Below are 21,835 nucleotides of genomic sequence, written 5' to 3'. Positions count from 1 at the left end.
GCGGCGGGGATCGGGCCCGTGGCGGACATCAAGGAGCGGCGGGGATCGGGCCCGTGGCGGACATCAAGGAGCGGCGGGGATCGGGCCCGCGGCAGATATCAAGGAGCAGTGGGGATCGGGCAGGGGGAAAATGAAGGAGCGGCGGGGATCGGGCCTGCGGCAGACATCAAGAAGCGGCGGGGATCGGGCCCGTGGCGGACATCAAGGAGCGGCGGGGATCGGGCCCGTGGCGGACATCAAGGAGCGGCGGGGATCGGGCCCGTGGCGGACATCAAGGAGCGGCGGGGATCGGGCCCGTGGCGGACATCAAGGAGCGGCGGGGATCGGGCCCGTGGCGGACATCAAGGAGCGGCGGGGATCGGGCCCGTGGCGGACATCAAGGAGCGGCGGGGATCGGGCCCGTGGCGGACATCAAGGAGCGGCGGGGATCGGGGCATTGGCGGACATCAGGCTGCGGCGGGTATCGGAGGAATCAGGTAGCGGCTCCTGTGTCTTCTCCTCCTCCCCCCTCCTCGCTTCTCCTAGGCTTCCAATAGGATCGCCTGTCCTTTCAGCCAATTGGGTGACAGGCATCAGACCCGCTTCCCGATTGGCAGGGAGGAGGCTCAGTGTTGCAACAGCACCTGCAATTCAGGTGCCCAGCGTCCTGAAAGGGGCCGGAAAACATGAATAGGGGGGGTGGACATCAGGTGCCCCTAGTGGATGGGCTGCCACTGTGCAGCACCGAGCTGAAACAGCCAGAATCCTCGCCATCCGGTATTTTGGTTGTCCCCGTTGAACCTTGGCCCGATTAGCGGTGCATGTCTGTAGAGCGGCGCGGCGGGGGCGGCTCAGGTACACAGTCTGGTGCCTTTCCTGGATGCTGATGTCATCTCACCCACATCGCCCCTCAGACTCTTTGTTGACGAACCCTCAGCGCCGCGCCTGCCGGAGAGGAACGCAGAACAGGATCTTCTACATTCGTGGACGGAGAGGGGCGCCCCACGCCGCGCACTCATTGTCTACACTTCTGCTGTCACTACAACAACCATTCACACCGCCAACTTCACCGAATTCCAACCTTTCCCCCCACAGTCACATCAGTCTCTGTACAGAGGAGCTTACACTCTAATGTCCCCTCCCCCACAGTCACATCAGTCTCTGTACAGAGGAGCTTACACTCTAATGTCCCCTCCCCCACAGTCACATCAGTCTCTGTACAGAGGAGCTTACACTCTAATGTCCCCTCCCCCCCACATCACATCAGTCTCTGTACAGAGGAGCTTACACTCTAATGTCCCCTCCCCCCCACAGTCACATCAGTCTCTGTACAGAGGAGCTTACACTCTAATGTCCCCTCCCCCCCCCACAGTCACATCAGTCTCTGTACAGAGGAGCTTACACTCTAATGTCCCCTCCCCCCCACAGTCACATCAGTCTCTGTACAGAGGAGCTTACACTCTAATGTCCCCTCCCCCCCACAGTCACATCAGTCTCTGTACAGAGGAGCTTACACTCTAATGTCCCCTCCCCCACAGTCACATCAGTCTCTGTACAGAGGAGCTTACACTCTAATGTCCCCTCCCCCCACATCACATCAGTCTCTGTACAGAGGAGCTTACACTCTAATGTTCCCTCCCCCCACATCACATCAGTCTCTGTACAGAGGAGCTTACACTCTAATGTCCCCTCCCCCCACATCACATCAGTCTCTGTACAGAGGAGCTTACACTCTAATGTCCCCTCCCCCCCCACATCACATCAGTCTCTGTACAGAGGAGCTTACACTCTAATGTCCCCTCCCCCCCACATCACATCAGTCTCTGTACAGAGGAGCTTACACTCTAATGTCCCCCCCCCCCCCCACATCACATCAGTCTCTGTACAGAGGAGCTTACACTCTAATGTCCCCTCCCCCCCCACATCACATCAGTCTCTGTACAGAGGAGCTTACACTCTAATGTCCCCTCCCCCCACATCACATCAGTCTCTGTACAGAGGAGCTTACACTCTAATGTCCCCCCCCCCCCCACATCACATCAGTCTCTGTACAGAGGAGCTTACACTCTAATGTCCCCTCCCCCCCCACATCACATCAGTCTCTGTACAGAGGAGCTTACACTCTAATGTCCCCTCCCCCCCACAGTCACATCAGTCTCTGTACAGAGGAGCTTACACTCTAATGTCCCCTCCTCCCCCCACAGTCACATCAGTCTCTGTACAGAGGAGCTTACACTCTAATGTCCCCTCCCCCCCACAGTCACATCAGTCTCTGTACAGAGGAGCTTACACTCTAATGTCCTCTCCCCCCACATCACATCAGTCTCTGTACAGAGGAGCTTACACTCTAATGTCCCCCCCCCACATCACATCAGTCTCTGTACAGAGGAGCTTACACTCTAATGTCCCCTCCTCCCCCCACAGTCACATCAGTCTCTGTACAGAGGAGCTTACACTCTAATGTCCCCTCCCCCCCACAGTCACATCAGTCTCTGTACAGAGGAGCTTACACTCTAATGTCCCCTCCTCCCCCCACAGTCACATCAGTCTCTGTACAGAGGAGCTTACACTCTAATGTCCCCTCCTCCCCCCACAGTCACATCAGTCTCTGTACAGAGGAGCTTACACTCTAATGTCCCTCCCCCCACAGTCACATCAGTCTCTGTACAGAGGAGCTTACACTCTAATGTCCCCTCCCCCCCACAGTCACATCAGTCTCTGTACAGAGGAGCTTACACTCTAATGTCCCCTCCCCCCACATCACATCAGTCTCTGTACAGAGGAGCTTACACTCTAATGTCCCCTCCCCCCACAGTCACATCAGTCTCTGTACAGAGGAGCTTACACTCTAATGTCCCCTCCCCCCACATCACATCAGTCTCTGTACAGAGGAGCTTACACTCTAATGTCCCCTCCCCTCCCCCACACAGTCACATCAGTCTCTGTACAGAGGAGCTTACACTCTAATGTCCCCTCCCCCCCACATCACATCAGTCTCTGTACAGAGGAGCTTACACTCTAATGTCCCCTCCCCCACACAGTCACATCAGTCTCTGTACAGAGGAGCTTACACTCTAATGTCCCCCCCCCCACACATCACATCAGTCTCTGTACAGAGGAGCTTACACTCTAATGTCCCCTCCCCCACACAGTCACATCAGTCTCTGTACAGAGGAGCTTACACTCTAATGTCCCCTCCCCCCCACAGTCACATCAGTCTCTGTACAGAGGAGCTTACACTCTAATGTCCCCTCCCCCACACAGTCACATCAGTCTCTGTACAGAGGAGCTTACACTCTAATGCCCCCTCCCCCCCCCCCACATCACATCAGTCTCTGTACAGAGGAGCTTACACTCTAATGTCCCTTCCCCCACAGTCACATCAGTCACTGTACAGAGGAGCTTACACTCTAATGTCCCCTCCCCCCCACAGTCACATCAGTCTCTGTACAGTGGAGCTTACACTCTAATGTCCCCTCCCCCCCCCACAGTCACATCAGTCTCTGTACAGAGGAGCTTACACTCTAATGTCCCCCCCCCCCACATCACATCAGTCTCTGTACAGAGGAGCTTACACTCTAATGTCCCCTCCCCCCACAATCACATCAGTCTCTGTACAGAGGAGCTTACACTCTAATGTCCCCCCCCCCTCACAGTCACATCAGTCTCTGTACAGAGGAGCTTACACTCTAATGTCCCCTCCCCCCCACATCACATCAGTCTCTGTACAGAGGAGCTTACACTCTAATGTCCCCTCCCCCCCCACAGTCACATCAGTCTCTGTACAGAGGAGCTTACACTCTAATGTCCCCTCCCCCACACATCACATCAGTCTCTGTACAGAGGAGCTTACACTCTAATGTCCCCTCCCCCCACAATCACATCAGTCTCTGTACAGAGGAGCTTACACTCTAATGTCCCCTCCCCCCCCCCCACAGTCACATCAGTCTCTGTACCAGAGGAGCTTACACTCTAATGTCCCCTCCCCCCCCCCAGTCACATCAGTCTCTGTACAGAGGAGCTTACACTCTAATGTCCCCTCCCCCCACATCACATCAGTCTCTGTACAGAGGAGCTTACACTCTAATGTCCCCTCCCCCACACAGTCACATCAGTCTCTGTACAGAGGAGCTTACACTCTAATGTCCCCTCCCCCCCCCACAGTCACATCAGTCTCTGTACAGAGGAGCTTACACTCTAATGTCCCCTCCCCCCACAATCACATCAGTCTCTGTACAGAGGAGCTTACACTCTAATGTCCCCTCCCCCCACAGTCACATCAGTCTCTGTACAGAGGAGCTTACACTCTAATGTCCCCTCCCCCCACACATCACATCAGTCTCTGTACAGAGGAGCTTACACTCTAATGTCCCCCTCCCCCCACAGTCACATCAGTCTCTGTACAGAGGAGCTTACACTCTAATGTCCCCTCCCCCCACAGTCACATCAGTCTCTGTACAGAGGAGCTTACACTCTAATATCCCCTCCCCCCCACAGTCACATCAGTCTCTGTACCAGAGGAGCTTACACTCCAATGTCCCCCTCCCCCCCCCACAGTCACATCAGTCTCTGTACAGAGGAGCTTACACTCTAATGTCCCCTCCCCCCCACAGTCACATCAGTCTCTGTACAGAGGAGCTTACACTCTAATGTCCCCCCACAGTCACATCAGTCTCTGTACAGAGGAGCTTACACTCTAATGTCCCCTCCCCCCCACAGTCACATCAGTCTCTGTACAGAGGAGCTTACACTCTAATGTCCCCTCCCCCCACAGTCACATAAGTCTCTGTACAGAGGAGCTTACACTCTAATGTCCCCTCCCCCACAGTCACATCAGTCTCTGTACAGAGGAGCTTACACTCTAATGTCCCCTCCCCCCACAATCACATCAGTCTCTGTACAGAGGAGCTTACACTCTAATGTCCCCCCCCCTCACAGTCACATCAGTCTCTGTACAGAGGAGCTTACACTCTAATGTCCCCTCCCCCCACAATCACATCAGTCTCTGTACAGAGGAGCTTACACTCTAATGTCCCCTCCCCCACACAGTCACATCAGTCTCTGTACAGAGGAGCTTACACTCTAATGTCCTCTCCCCCCACATCACATCAGTCTCTGTACAGAGGAGCTTACACTCTAATGTCCCCCCCCCAGTCACATCAGTCTCTGTACAGAGGAGCTTACACTCTAATGTCCCCCCCCCTCACAGTCACATCAGTCTCTGTACAGAGGAGCTTACACTCTAATGTCCCCTCCCCCCACAATCACATCAGTCTCTGTACAGAGGAGCTTACACTCTAATGCCCCCCCCCCCCCACATCACATCAGTCTCTGTACAGAGGAGCTTACACTCTAATGCCCCCTCCCCCACAAATATACTTATGATATTATTTATTATATTGTATAATGTTGTTATTATTTCTATAGCTCTGCCATATACCGCAGCGCTGTACAGATATCACTCAGCCACTAGGGCTTTGGGCGCCCAACCTGTGGGCCCTCCAGCTGTTTGTGGAACTACAAGTCCCATCATGCCTCGGCCTTTGTGGGGTCATGCTTGTAACTGTCCACCTGGCAAAGCCTCATGGGACTTGTAGTTCTGCAACAGCTGGAGGGCCGCAGGCTGAGCGCCCGTGAAGGGGGTCTCCAAACGACGGCCCTCCAGCTGTTGAGGAACTACAAGTCCCGTCATGCCTGTGAATGTCAGAGCCTCATGGGACTTGTAGTTCAGCGGAGGGCCGTAGTTTGGGAGAACAAACTCCATGCAGTCGGTACAAATGAACCCGATGACCCCGGAGCTGCGAGGGAAGAGCGGTGGCCGATAAGCGCGCCGGGTGCCGGGAAGCTCCGGAGATCACTGGGAAGAGGAAGTCACAATCATCAGTAATATCTGGGCACACGGCTGATGTCACCTTACCCTGCGGTGGCCCCGCCGCCCCGCGTGCCGTGTCCCCGTGACAGGTCCTCCTCCTCTCTCTGTCATTCTTGTTTTCTTCTTCACAACGGAATTTGAACTTTGCACACAGAGGAGGGGGGGGGGGGGAGATCACGTGACAAGGTCACTGTCAGTTGTGCGACGGACAACGCAATAAAAATACTCCGACATACCAGACGCCAATGATGGGACACTATTCCTCCCACTGACACCAATGATGGGACACTATTCCTCCCACTGACACCAATGATGGGACACTATTCCTCCCACTGACACCAATGATGGGACACTATTCCTCCCACTGACACCAATGATGGGACACTATTCCTCCCACTGACACCAATGATGGGACACTATTCCTCCCACTGACACCAATGATGGGACACTATTCCTCCCACTGACACCAATGATGGGACACTATTCCTCCCACTGACACCAATGATGGGACACTATTCCTCCCACTGACACCAAAGATGGGACACTATTCCTCCCACTGACACCAATGATGGGACACTATTCCTCCCACTGATACCAAAGATGGGACACTATTCCTCCCACTGACACCAATGATGGGACACTATTCTTCCCACTGACACCAATGATGGGACACTATTCCTCCCACTGATACCAATGATGGGACACTATTCCTCCCACAGACACCAATGATGGGACACTATTCCTCCCACTGACACCAATGATGGGACGCTATTCCTCCCACTGACACCAATGATGGGTCACTATTCCTCCCACTGACTCCCAATGATGGGACACTATTCCTCCCACTGACACCAATGATGGGACACTATTCCTCCCACTGACACCAATGATGGGACACTATTCCTCCCACTGACACCAATGATGGGACACTATTCCTCCCACTGACACCGATGGTGTCATTTGGCTGGTTGTGTTGCTCAGGAAGTGGGAATGTCGGTGATGGTGACGCCCTCCTGGAACAATCCTGACGATCATGGAACGTGTCCACACAAGAGACCCGGGTGTGGTGGGATCTCCAACGTTCTCAGACAACGTCTCAGAGGAGATCCCGTCCCCCCGGGGGGCTGAAGAGGATGAAAAGATACAAAGTAGGAAATCCTCGGAAGAATTTGTGAGAGAAAAGAACGAGTTCATATTCCATAGAGATGGTGAAGAACGAGAGTTCCCGGATCTCCATCCACGGCCCGACACCCTTCCCCAATCCTGAGTCCTCGGTGAACATCTACACATGGAATGGTTCTCAATGGAAGACGGAGAAGTAGGGTTTGTACCGGCCGGATCCGACCTTCTCAACCTTTTTACCCCTCAGGAACCCCCAGAAAAGAAGTTCTGGTTCTGGGAAACCCAAATCCAGTCCCGGTGGGGGGAGGACAAGGACTTTCTTCTACACATTAAAGTGCCCAACGTTTCAACATGAGCTTTCTTGGTGTGCTTCTTCTTTAAGCTTTAATGAAGCTTGACCAATGCCCCGGGGGTGTATTTATTTTCAATTTGTTTTAAAGGGGCCCAGTGGAACCCCGACTCAGATCCCCGACTCAGATCCCCGACTCAGATCCCCCAGCAGATTCCCCACTCAGATCCCCGACTCAGATCCCCGACTCAGATCCCCGACTCAGATCCCCCACTCAGATCCCCGACTCAGATCCCCAACTCAGAACCCCGACTCAGATCCCCGACTCAGAACCCCGACTCAGATCCCCGACACAGATCCCCGACTCAGAACCCCGACTCAAAACCCCGACTCAGAAAGCCCGACTCAGAAAGCCCGACTCAGAAAGCCAGACTCAGATCCCCGACTCAGATCCCCGACTCAGAACCCCGACTCAGATCCCCGACTCAGATCCCCGACTCAGAACCCCGACTCAGATCCCCGACTCAGATCCCCCACTCAGAACCCCGACTCAGATCCCCCACTCAGATCCCCGACTCAGATCCCTGACTCAAAACCCCGACTCAGATCCCCGACTCAGATCCCCGACTCAGATCCCTGACTCAAAACCCCCACTCAGATCCCCCAGCAGATCCTCAGCCTATTAGTACCATTTTTCAGCAGATTCCCAGCTTATTAGTCCTTTGTTCAGAAGACACCAAACTGATTGGCCACACCATCTATCTATCTATCTATCTATCTATCTATCTATCTATCTATCTATCTATCTATCTATCTATCTATCATTCTCTATCTATCTATCTATCTATCTATCTATCTATCTATCTATCTATCTATCTATCTATCTATCTATCTATCTATCATTATCTATCTATCTATCTATCTATCTATCTATCTATCTATCTATCTATCTATCTATCTATCTATCATTATCTATCTATCTATCTATCTATCTATCTATCTATCTATCATTCTCTATCTACATCTATCTATCTATCTATCTATCTATCTATCTATCTATCTATCTATCTATCTATCTATCTATCTATCTAATCTAATTACTCTGACCAGCCAACAAGCACCCAGCTTATCTTCCAGACACCAATCTGATTGGCCATACAATCTATCTATCTTTCTATCTATCTATAGATCCATCTATTGATTTATCCATCTATCGATCAATCTATCTATCTATCTATCTGATTTTATCTATTGATCTGATTCTATCTATTGATCCATCTGTATGTCTATCTATCTATTCCTATCTATCTATCTATCTATCTATCTATCTATCTATCTATCTATCTATCTATCTATCTATCTATCTATCTATCTTCCAGACACCAATCTGATTGGCGATGCCATCTATCTATCTAGCTATCTATAGATCCATAATTGGTCAATCTATCTATCTAATCCATCTATCTGATTTTATCTATTGATGTGATTCTGTCTATCAATCCATCTAATTGTCTATCTATCTATATATCTATCTATCTGTTGGTTTATCTATCTATCTATCTATCTATCTATCTATCTATCTATCTATCTATCTATCTATCTATCTATCTATCTATCTATCTATCTTACAGACACCAATCTGATTGGCCATATCATCTATCTATCTAGCTATCTATAGATCCATAATTGGTCTATCTATCTATTCATCTGATTTTATCTATTGATCTTATTCTGTCTATCTATCTATAGATCTATCTATCTATCTATGTATCTATCTATCTATCTATCTATCTATCTATCTATCTATCTATCTATCTATCTATAGATTCATAATTGGTCTATCTATCTATTTATCTTTATATCTTTCTATCTATCTATCTATCCTGTATGTGTTTATGTGTATTTTTATCTCTTTTTTGTTTCCAACTTGCAAATTAACCCCCCCCCCCCCAACATTCTAATTACTCCGACCAGCCAACCAGATCCCGGTTTATCTGGCAGACAGCAATCTGATTGGCCGTCCCCTCCATTCCATACAGCGCTCCGGTAATCAGAAGCAGATTTCCAGCCTCAGGTGACGCATAAAAACCAATTTGCTCTCGGCCGGGTTCTGGCGCCCGGCGGAGGGTAAACCGCCTTTGTGAACAAAGTTTTTTTTTTCCCTTCAATAAATGACATTCTGACATTTCTCCGGATAAAAATAAAGCACTCCGGCTTGTTTATATAAAGCGGAGAGAAGATGGAGGCGAGGGCTATAAAAAGGAATACGGAGGGGGGGAGTCGGAGGAATTTGCGTCTTTCCAGCCCCGGGGGATTTCGCTTTAGAAAACAAAATGTTTTTGTGCACTGGAGCTGCAGTAAGACTTCGCAGGCCGCCTTCTTCTAAAGTCTGTAAATCCTTTCAGAATAGATCTGCGGCCTCGTTCCGGCTAGTAGCGGCTCCTCTCCTGGAACGGCTTCCTCTGATTTCACCGCACACTCTGAGCTTCTCACAGCCTGCATTCGAAGCTGCAGCATGGAGGACGCCATGGGCGTAGCATAAGGGGTTGCAGGGGTCTCAATCGCCACCCCACCTCTAGCTCCAGACGGCCCCCGCAGCCTCCCTGTCGTATTATCCTATCCTCTACAAAGTCCAGCTCCGGTCTGCCCTAGGGCCCCACAGCCACGCTCTAGTACTGGGCTTCCACTTTGCCGTCCACGGGCCACACCCCTATGTTCTCATTGGCTGGGGACAAGCTGTGAGCCATTTCCTGAATGGAGAGGTGTACAGGGTGAGAACAGCCCAGAGGCCAGGTCAACTTTTGGCACCGGGGCCCACAAGCTTCAAGCTATGCATCATGGAGGACGTCTCAACATCATGTAACTCCTCCCCCAGCCTGAGTGTCCATGGCCCCACCCCTTACATCAGGTGTCAGTTCTTTCTGTGGCCATTTACATTCAAATTCAACCCGCCCAGGAAACGCCCACTCCTCCAGAGTGACACCCACCCATCGAGGCTTTTTTTAATATTTGCATAACTCCTCCCACTGCTTCCCATAACGAAGACTTAGCATGCCATGTGGGTGTTACCTATGGAAATACAACCTGCCTAGGAAATGCCCACTCCTCCAGAGTGACACCCACTCATCAAGGCTTTTTTTATATTTGCATAACTCCTCCCACTGCTTCCAATAACGAAGATTAAGCATCACATGTGGGTGTTACCTATGCAAATACAACCCGCCTAGGAAACGCCCACTCCTCCAGAGTGACACCCACTCATCAAGGCTTTTTTTGATATTTGCATAACTCCTCCCACTGCTTCCAATAACGAAGACTTAGCATGACATGTGGGTGTTACCTATGCAAATACAACCCGCCTAGGAAACGCCCACTCCTCCAGTGACACCCACCCATCGAGGCTTTTTTTGATATTTGCATAACTCCTCCCACTGCTTCCAATAACGAAGACTTAGCATGACATGTGGGTGTTACCTATGCAAATACAACCCGCCTAAGGAAACGCCCACTCCTCCAGAGTGACACCCACTCATCTAGGCTTTTTTTGATATTTGCATAACTCCTCCCACTGCTTCCAATAACGAAGACTTAGCATGACATGTGGGTGTTACCTATGCAAATACAACCCGCCTAGGAAACGCCCACTCCTCCAGAGTGACACCCACCCATCAAGTTTTTTTTTAAATATTTGCATAACTCCTCCCACTGCTTCCAATAACGAAGACTTAGCATGACATGTGGGTGTTACCTATGCAAATACAACCCGCCTAGGAAACGCCCACTCCTCCAGAGTGACACCCAAACTCCTCCCACTGCTTCCAATAACAAAGACTTAGCATGACATGTGGGTGTTACCTATGCAAATACGACCCGCCTAGGAAACGCCCACTCCTCCAGAGTGACACCCACTCATCTAGGCTTTTTTTGATATTTGCATAACTCCTCCCACTGCTTCCAATAACGAAGACTAAGCATCACATGTGGGTGTTACCTATGCAAATACAACACGCCTAGGAAACGCCCACTTCTCCAGAGTGACACCCACCCATCGAGGCTTTTTTTTGATATTTGCATGTCTTCATTCTGATGCCCAGCAATACTCATCTTCAATCCAGAGATTTCCTCTGCAGTACATTTATTATGCCACTAGATGTCCTCGGTCTGATGGCCAGCAATACTCGCCTTCAATCCAGAGAGTTTCTCTGCAGTACATCCATTCTGCCACTAGATGTCCTCGGTCTGATGGCCAGCAATACTCGCCTTCAATCCAGAGAGTACCTCTACAGAACAGTTGTTCTGCCACTAGATGTCTTCAGTCTGATGCCCAACAATACTCATCTTCAATCCAGAGATTTCCTCTGCAGTACATTTATTATGCCACTAGATTTCCTCAGTCTGATGGCCAGCAATACTCACCTTCAATCTGGAGATTTCCCCTGCAGTACATTCATTCTGCCACTAGATGTCCTCGGTCTGATGGGCAGTAATTCTGACCTTAAATCCAGAGAGTTTCCCCCGCAGTACATTCATTCTGCCACCAGATGTCCTCGGTCTGATGGGCAGTAATTCTGACCTTAAAGCGGTGGTTCACCCTCAGTGACACGATTTTACCATCGAGACAGGCATTGTAGCTCGAGCTACAGTATGCCTGTCCCGATTTTTTTACCCCCGTACTCACTGTGTACTCGTACATTGTAGATTTCGGCTCCCGCGGGGAATGGGCGTGCCTATGGAGAGGGAGGATGATTGACGGCTGGCCCTGGCACGTCACTCTCCCCGAAGACAGCCGGAGTAGGTCTCGGCTCTTCACGGCGCCTGCGCACAGGCTTTGCGCAGGCGCCGTGAAGAGCCAAGCCTATTTCGGCTATTTCCGGAGAAGCGTGACGCGCCAGAGCCGGCCGTCAGTCATCCTCCATCTCCATAGGCACGCCCATTCCCCGAGGGGAGTCGGTATCTTCGATGTACGAGAACACGGTGAGTTACGGGGATAAAAAAATCGGGACAGGCATACTGTAGCTCGCGCTACAATGCCTGATTTTATGGTAGAAGAAAATTTTTATTTTTTTTGGGTTTATAGGGTGAACCCCCGCTTTAAATCCAGAGAGTTCCCCCCGCAGTACATTCATTCTGCCACTAGATGTCCTCGGTCTGACGGCAACAAATACTCACCTTCAATCCAGAGATTTCTCCCACTGAATTTTTTTTTCCTGCCACTAGATGTCCTCAGTCAGATGAGCAGCAAATTTCTGAGTTCAGGTGATTCCCGGACGAGCCCCCAACCTCTGACTGGACAGTGAAAGGAGAAACAGCACAGCGATGAGCTCCTCTCTCTGTCACTCTGCTCTCTCCTCCTGTCAGCACATGAAATGATTGGCTCCCTGTGCTGCTCCTTCCTCCCACGCTCTAGCCCCGCTGTACCAAGATGTAGCTGTGTGAGACGGATTTCGATCGATAGACCTATGTGGAGATCTAAAATGCTGGTGGGGTTTATTTACTAAAGGGATAGAGGCAGTTCACTTAGATTAGTAAATAAGGCGGAGACGAGTTCATACCGATCACCCCAATAGTAGAAGGGCCAATTTACGTGTTTTCGTGGTGCGTTACGTGCGAAAGGTCGATCATTAACATGCGTTGCACTGTAATTGGTAGGCTGCCAATGTACCGAAAAATCCCATTGGATGTGCCTCACATTTTGTGTGTCGTAATACACCTGCGTTAGCATGCCATTTAACGTAAACGGCACTGCGACGCAGCAATGCATGTCACATGATACCGTAACGCAAAGATGTAAAGGAATGATAAAAACTCATACATTTTCCTTGCATGTGATTGGACGATTTAAGTGCTCCACTTTCTGTAGGGCCCCATTCATACCACAGCAATCTGCTGCAGGGTGTCATGGCAGATTATTAAATATGATTGGACAAAAAATGGGCATGACTCTATTTCCGAAATGTAGCGGGCACAATGGGCGTGACCCTATTTTCAGAACACAGCGCGCCACAACAGACGTAGAAAATGGGCGTGACCCTATTTTCAGAACACAGCGCTCCACAACAGACGTATAAAATGGGCGTGGCCCTATTTTCAGAGCACAGCGAGCCACAACAGACGTAGAAAATGGGCGTGACCCTATTTTCAGAGCACAGCGCGCCACAACAGACATAGAAAATGGGCGTGACCCTATTTTCAGAACACAGCGCACCACAACAGACGTAGAAAATGGGCGTGACCTTATTTTCAGAACACAGCGCATCACAACAGACGTATAAAATGGGTGTGACCCTATTTTCAGAACACAGCGCGCCACAACAGACATAGAAAATGGGTGTGACCCTATTTTCAGAATACAGCGCGCCACAACAGACATAGAAAATGGGCGTGACCCTATTTTCAGAACACAGCGCGCCACAACAGACAGAAAATGGGCGTGACCCTGTTTTCAGAACACAGCGCACCACAACAGACAGAAAATGGGCGTGACCCTGTTTTCAGAACACAGCGCACCACAACAGACAGAAAATGGGTGTGACCCTGTTTTCAGAACATAGCGCTAAAAAAGATGTACAAAATGGGCACGATCCTATTTTCAAAAAGCGGCGCATTACAACGCATGTAAAATGGGCATGATCCTATTTTTAAAATGCAGCGACCACAACGGATGGAAAAAATGGGCATGACCCTGTTTTCAAAATGTAGCGTGCCACAATGAACCCGAAAAAATGGGCATGACCCAATTTTCAGAAGACGATGCGCTAGGACGGATGGAAAAAATGGGCATGACCTTATTTTCAGAACACGGCGCGCCACAACAGACAGAAAATGGGCATGACCCTGTTTTCAGAACACGGCGGGCCACAACAGATGTACAAAATGGGCACGATCCTATTTCCAAAATGCGGGGCACTACAACGCATGTAAAATTGGCATGACCCTATTTTTAAAATGCAGCGACCACAACGGATGTAAAAAATGGGCATGACCCTGTTTTCAGAACACAGCGCGCTACGACGAATGTAAAAAATGGGCATGACCCTGTTTTCAGAACACGGCGCTCAGACGAATGTAAAAAATGGGCATGACCCTGTTTTCAAAATGTAGCGTGCCACAATGAACTGACAAAATGGGCATGACCCAATTTTTCAGAAGACGATGCGCTAGGACGGATGGAAAAAATGGGCATGACCTTATTTTCAGAACACGGCGCGCCACAACAGACAGAAAATGGGCACGATCCTATTTCCAAAATGCGGCGCACACTACAACGCATGTAAAATTGGCATGACCCTATTTTTAAAATGCAGCGACCACAACGGATGTAAAAAATGGGCATGACCCTGTTTTCAGAACACGGCGCGCTACGACGAATGTAAAAAATGGGCATGACCCTGTTTTCAGAACACGTCGCGCTACAACGAATGTAAAAAATGGGCATGACCCTGTTTTCAGAACACGACGCGCTACGACGAATGTAAAAAATGGGCATGACCCTGTTTTCAGAACACGGCGCTCAGACGAATGTAAAAAATGGGCATGACCCTGTTTTCAGAACACGGCGCGCTACGACGGATGTAAAAAATGGGCATGACCCTGTTTTCAGAACACGACGCGCTACGACTAATGTAAAAAATGGGCATGACCCTGTTTTCAGAACACGGCGCGCTACGACGGATGTAAAAAATGGGCATGACCCTGTTTTCAGAACACGACGCGCTACGACGAATGTAAAAAATGGGCATGACCCTGTTTTCAGAACACGGCGCGCTACGACGGATGTAAAAAATGGGCATGACCCTGTTTTCAGAACACGGCGCGCTACGACGGATGTAAAAAATGGGCATGACCCTGTTTTCAGAACACGACGCGCTACGACGAATGTAAAAAATGGGCATGACCCTGTTTTCAGAACACGGCGCGCTACGACGGATGTAAAAAATGGGCATGACCCTGTTTTCAGAACACGGCGCGCTACGACGGATGTAAAAAATGGGCATGACCCTGTTTTCAGAACACGGCGCGCTACGACGAATGTAAAAAATGGGCATGACCCTGTTTTCAGAACACGGTGCGCTACGGCGGATTTTCAGAACATAGCGCGCCACAACAGACATAGAAAATGGGCATGACAATGTTTTCAAAACACAGCGCGCCACAACGGATGTAAAAAATGGGCATGAAGCTAATTTTGACACACATCACGCAACAATGAATGTAAAAAAAATGGGCATCATCCTATTTCTCAAAATGCAGCTACCACAACAGATGGAACAAATGGGCATGACCTTATTTTCAAAACATGTCACTCCACAACAGATGTAAAAAAATTGGCATGACCCTATTTTCAAAGCGCGGCACAATGGGTGTTAAAAATGGGCATGACCCAATTTTCAGAACACGATGCGCTACGACGGATGGAAAAAATGGGCATGACCCTGTTTTCAGAACACGGCGTGTTACGACGGATGGAAAAAATGGGCATGACCCTGTTTTCAAAGTGCCGCGCACCACAACGGGTGTTAAAAATGGGCATGACCCTGTTTTCAAAACACAACGCTCTACGGCCGATGGAAAAAAACACGGTGTGCCACAATGGATGGAAAAAATGGGCATGACCTTATTTTGAAAACATGTCACTCCACAACAGATGTAAAGAATTGGCATGACCCTATTTTCAAAGCACGGCATGCTACGACGGATGAGAAAAATGGGCACGACCCTGTTTTCAGAACACAGAGCGCTACGACGAATGGAAAAAATGGGCATGACCCTGTTTTCAGAACACAGCACTTTACGATCGCTGGAAAAAATGGGCAACACTTTGTTTTCAGAAAATGGCACGCTATGTCGAATGGAAAAATGGGCATGACCCTGTTTTCAGAACATGACGCGCTACGACGGATGGAAAAAATGGGCATGACCCTTTTTTCAGAACACGATGCGCTCTGATGGATGGAAAAAAATGGGCATGACCCTATTTTCAGAATACGGTGTGCCACAACAGACATAGAACATGGGCATGACCCTGTTTCCAAAATTCCACGGCCACAATGGATGGAAAAAAGGGCATAACCCTCTTTGCAAAACGTGGCGCACCACAATGGATGGGAAAAAAACGCGCATTACCCTATTTCCAAAATGCAGAGGGCACAATGAGTGGAAAAAATGGGCATGACCCTATTTACAGAACACAGCGCATCACAATAGACATATAAAATTGGCATGATCCATGATCCTGCTGCATCACAATGGGTGTTAAAAATGGGCATGACCCTGTTTTAAGAACACGGCACGCTACGATGGATGGAAAAAATGGGCATGACCTTATTTTCAAAACATGTTACTCCACAACAGATGTAAAAAATTGGCATGACCCTATTTTCAAAGCGCGGCACAACAGGTGTTAAAAATGGGCATGACCTAATTTTCAGAACACGATGCGCTGAGACGGATGGAAAAAATAGGCATGACCCTGTTTTCAGAACATGGCAAGCTATGGCGGATGGAAAAAAAGGGCATTACCTTGTTTTCAGAACACGGCACGCTACGACGGATGTAAAAAATGGGCATGATCTTATTTTCAGAACACGACGCGCTACGATGGATGGGCAAAATGGGCATGACCCTGTTTTCAGAACGTGGCGCTCTACGACGGATGGAAAAAATGGGCATGACCCTGTTTTCAGAACATGGCGCGCTACGGACGGATGGAAAAAATGGGCATGACCCTGTTTTCAGAACATGGCGCGATACGACGGATAGAAAAAATGGGCATTACCCTGTTTTCAGAACATGGCGCGCCACAATGGATAAAAAAAATGGCATGACCCTGTTTTCAAAACACGGCGCGCTACAACGAATGGAAAAATGGGCATTACCCTTTTTTCAGAACACGGCACGCTACGATGGATGAACAAAATGGGCATGACCCTGTTTCTTAAAACACGGCGCGCTACGACGAATGGAAAAATGGGCATTACCCTTTTTTCAGAACACGGCACGCTACGATGGATGAACAAAATGGGCATGACCCTGTTTCTTAAAACACGGCGCGCTACGACGAATGGAAAAATGGGCATTACCCTTTTTTCAGAACATGGCACGCAACGATAGATGAAAAAAATGGGCATGACCCTGTTTTTAGAACACGGCGCGCCATGACAGAAGGAAAAAAAACGGGGGTGAGCCTATTTTCAGAACATGGCGCACTACGATGGATCGAAACAATGGGCATGACCCTGTTTTCAAAATGGGCATGACTCTATTTTTAAAACATGGCGCACCACAATGGATCAAAAAAGTGAACATGACCCTAGTTTCAAAATGCAACACATCACAGTGGACGGTGGTGTGCGGTGTTGCACTACGTTGCGCGGTGTTGCGTTATTTCGCGTTGCGCTCTACGGTGTTACGTTACGCTGCGTTGCGCTCTACTGTACTGTGCATTGGGCGCCATTCTCACACCAACACACTTCATAGGGAACAGGTGCATTGGCATGCGTCGTGGCAGCGCGCACAAGCATGAATGAGCCCCTAGTAACCCCCCCCCCACCACCAACACATAGAACTCCCCTGCAGCGGCGCGGTGCACAAGGCACGGTGTAAAAAGTTCAGCGAATTACCTGTAAATTGCAGCAAATGTTGCCTATCGGTGAACAATCAGCCCTGGAGATCCGGGGGGGTGCGATTTACGAGGGGCTCCACCTTTCCAGCGCTCTACCATTCCCAAATCCTCGGCGCGGCATGGGAACACCTGTGTGACGATCGGGGAGTAAATCCTTCTGTGTGCGGAGCTGTCACTCTACAAAACACTGGCAGAGCGGAGAGATTACCCACAATTCCCTGGAATGAGGCCAGACTCGCAGGATGAGTACAGAACACGCTGTACCTGTTTTTATGTAATGTGGTGTACCCGCCCCGCCCACCCCCAGCTGTTCACCTGCGAGGTCGCCGCCGATGCCAAAGAGAGAACAACCTGTCCGGCAGCGAGCATCATGGGAAGTGTAGTCTTGGGGGGAAGACGGGACTGTTGCGTGCTCCTTTAAGAAGTTTCAGTGCCTTAAAGGATCTTCCCACCCCGAGAGGACTTTGACCTATCGGCTTCTCCACGCCGTTCTGAAACTTTTACTAAATGTGTTCCGGTGTCTGTTTTGCTTCCTGAAAGTATAACGGGAGGCAGAACTTGTTCTTTTTGGATCTGGAGAGAGTGGGGCGGGGCTAGGATACCTGTAGGGCTTATTTTGCTGCCAGTGTCCCCGTTTGGGAAATTAAAGTGAGAGGTAAATTCTAAATGTTGGGTCGTCACCTAAACAACTATAAAGGAAGTGCAACTATAAAGGAAGTGCAACTATAAAGGAAGTGCATGACAACTATAAAGGAAGTGCAACTATAAAGGAAGTGCATGACAACTATAAAGGAAGTGCAACTATAAAGGAAGTGCATGACAACTATAAAGGAAGTGCATGACAACTATAAAGGAAGTGCAACTATAAAGGAAGTGCATGAAAACTATAAAGGAAGTGCAACTATAAAGGAAGTGCATGACAACTATAAAGGAAGTACATGAAAACTATAAAGGAAGTGCATGACAACTATAAAGGAAGTACATGAAAACTATAAAGGAAGTGCAACTATAAAGGAAGTGCATGAAAACTATAAAGGAAGTGCAACTATAAAGGAAGTGCATGACAACTATAAAGGAAGTACATGAAAACTATAAAGGAAGTGCATGACAACTATAAAGGAAGTGCATGACAACTATAAAGGAAGTGCAACTATAAAGGAAGTACATGACAACTATAAAGGAAGTGCATGACAACTATAAAGGAAGTACATGAAAACTATAAAGGAAGTGCATGACAACTATAAAGGAAGTGCATGACAACTATAAAGGAAGTACATGAAAACTATAAAGGAAGTGCATGACAACTATAAAGGAAGTGCAACTATAAAGGAAGTACATGAAAACTATAAGGGAAGTGCAACTATAAAGGAAGTGCATGACAACTATAAAGGAAGTGCAACTATAAAGGAAGTACATGACAACTATAAAGGAAGTGCATGACAACTATAAAGGAAGTACATGACAACTATAAAGGAAGTGCATGACAACTATAAAGGAAGTTCAACTATAAAGGAAGTGCAGTGAAATTCTCAACAGGGAGTGAAGGGAATCCTCAACAGGAAGTGAACAGAAAGTGAAGGGAAATTCTCAACAGGAAGTGATAGGACATTCTCAACAGGAAGCAAACTATAATGGAAGTGCAGTGAAATTCTCAACAGGGAGCGAAAGGAATTTTTCCACGGGAAGTGAAGGGAAATCCTCAGCAGGAAGTGAAGAGAAATCCTCAACAGGGAGTGAAGGGAATTTCTCAACTGGAAGTGAAGAAAAATCCTCAACAGGAAATGAAGGGAAATCATCAACAGGAAGTCAAGGAAAACTCTCATAAGGAAGTGAGGAAAAATCCTCAACAGGAAATCCAGGGGTTGCTGGAGACACAGGGATCACTGGAGTCACCTAAACAACTATAAAGGATGTGCAACTATAAAGGAAGTGCTGTGCAATTCTCAACAGGGAGTGAAGGGAAATCCTCAACAGGAAGTGAACAGAAAGTGAAGGGAAATTCTCAACAGGAAGTGATAGGACATTCTCAACAGGAAGCAAACTATAATGGAAGTGCAGTGAAATTCTCAACAGGAAGCAAAATTAATTTTTCCACGGGAAGTGAAGGGAAATCCTCAGCAGGAAGTGAAGAGAAATCCTTAACAGGGAGTGAAGGGAATTTCTCAACTGGAAGTGAAGAAAAATCCTCAACAGGAAATGAAGGGAAATCATCAACAGGAAGTCAAGGAAAACTCTCAACAGGAAGTGAAGAAAAATCCTCAACAGGAAATCCAGGGGTTGCTGGAGACACAGGGATCACTGGAGTCACCTAAACAACTATAAAGGATGTGCAACTATAAAGGAAGTGCTGTGCAATTCTCAACAGGGAGTGAAGGGAAATCCTCAACAGGAAGTGAACAGAAAGTGAAGGGAAATTCTCAACAGGAAGTGATAGGACATTCTCAAGGAAGTGAAGGGAAATTTTTCACAGGAAGTGAAGGGAAATTTTCCACAGGAAATGAAGGGAAATCCTCAACAGGAAGTGAAGGGAAATTCTCAACAGGAAGTGATAGGACATTCTCAACATGAAGCAAAGGGAAGTGCAGTGAAATTCTCAACAGGAAGTGAAGAGAATTTTTCCACAGGAAGTGAAGGGAAATCCTCAACAGGAAGTCAAGGGAAATTCTCCACGGAAAGTGAAGGGAAAGTCTCAACAGGAGGTGAAGGGAAATCCTCTCAGGAAGTAAAGGGAAATTCTCAAGAGGAAGTGATAGGACATTCTCAACAGGAAGCAAAGGGAAATCCTCAGCAGGAAGTAAAGGGAAATCTGCACTAGGAAGTGAAAGAAAATCTTTAACAGGTAGTGAAGGGAAATCGTTAACAGGAAGAGAGGGAAAATGTTCCATTGGGGAAACTTGGTCCCATGACAACTATAATGGAAGTGCAGTGAAATTCTCAACATGAAGTGAAGGGAATTTTTCCACAGGAAGTGAAGGGAAATCCTTAACAGGAAGTCAAGGGAAATTCTCCACGGAAAGTGAAGGGAAAGTCTTAACAGGAGGTGAAGGCAAATCCTCTCAGGAAGTAAAGGGAAATTCTCAAGAGGAAGTGATAGGACATTCTCAACAGGAAGCAAAGGGAAATCCTCATTAAGAAGTAAAGGGAAATCTTCACCAGGAAGGGAAAGCAAATCTTTAACAGGTAGTGAAGGGAAATCTTTAACAGGAAGAGAGGGAAAATGTTCCATTGGGGAAACTTGGTCCCATGACAACTATAATGGAAGTGCAGTGAAATTCTCAACAGGAAGTGAAGGGAATTTTTCCACAGGAAGTGAAGGGAAATCTTCAACAGAAAGTGAAGAGAAATTCTCCATAGGAAGTGAAGGGAAAGTCTCAAAAGGAAGTGAACAGAAAGTGAAGGGAAATTCTTAACAGGAAGTGATAGAAAATTCTCAACAGTTAGCAAAGGGAAATCCTCAGCAGGAAGTGAAGGGAAATCCTCAACAGGAAGTGAACAGAAAGTGAAGGGAAATTCTCAATAGGAAGTGATAGGACATTCTCAACAGGAAGCAACGGGAAATCCTCAGCAGGAAGTGAAGAGAAATCCTCAACAGGGAGTGAAGGGAAATTCTCAACTGGAAGTGAAGAAAAATCCTCAACAGGAAATGAAGGGAAATCCTCAACAGGAAGTCAAGGAAAACTCTCATAAGGAAGTGAGGAAAAATCCTCAACAGGAAATCCAGGGGTTGCTGGAGACACAGGGGTCGCTGAAGATACAGTGGTAACTGGAGACTTAGGGGTAACTGGAGACTCAGGGGTTGCTGGAGACTCAGGGGTAACTGGAGACTCAGGGGTAACTGGAGACTCAGGGGTCGGTGGAGACAATACATCACAGCTCTCTGAGAGGGGATCTCACTCACATCTGAAAGATATCCTGAAAAGGAAGTAATCAGGAAACGAAGAGTTATCTTCAA

General features: G+C 48.2%; 1 protein-coding gene across 2 annotated transcripts in view; it reads right to left on the bottom strand.

The window, feature by feature from the left end:
• LOC120920952 (nuclear receptor subfamily 1 group I member 3-like) overlaps positions 1 to 18,123 on the bottom strand; it is a 57,496-nt gene extending 39,373 nt beyond the window's left edge. The window contains exon 1 of one of the 2 annotated variants that reach the window (XM_040333414.1): positions 17,882 to 18,123. The gene's annotated coding sequence lies outside the window, so the exon portion shown is untranslated. Of the gene's footprint in view, positions 1 to 5,896; positions 5,975 to 17,881 lie in introns of those variants that run through there. The other variant, XM_040333415.1, reaches the window with a different exon arrangement.
• Between the last annotated feature and the right edge of the window lie 3,712 nt (positions 18,124 to 21,835).

This window comes from Rana temporaria, chromosome 13, assembly GCF_905171775.1.
Source record: "Rana temporaria chromosome 13, aRanTem1.1, whole genome shotgun sequence".
In the NCBI taxonomy this organism is placed as follows: Eukaryota; Metazoa; Chordata; class Amphibia; order Anura; family Ranidae; genus Rana; species Rana temporaria.
This window is presented reverse-complemented; position numbering and strand designations above follow the sequence as displayed.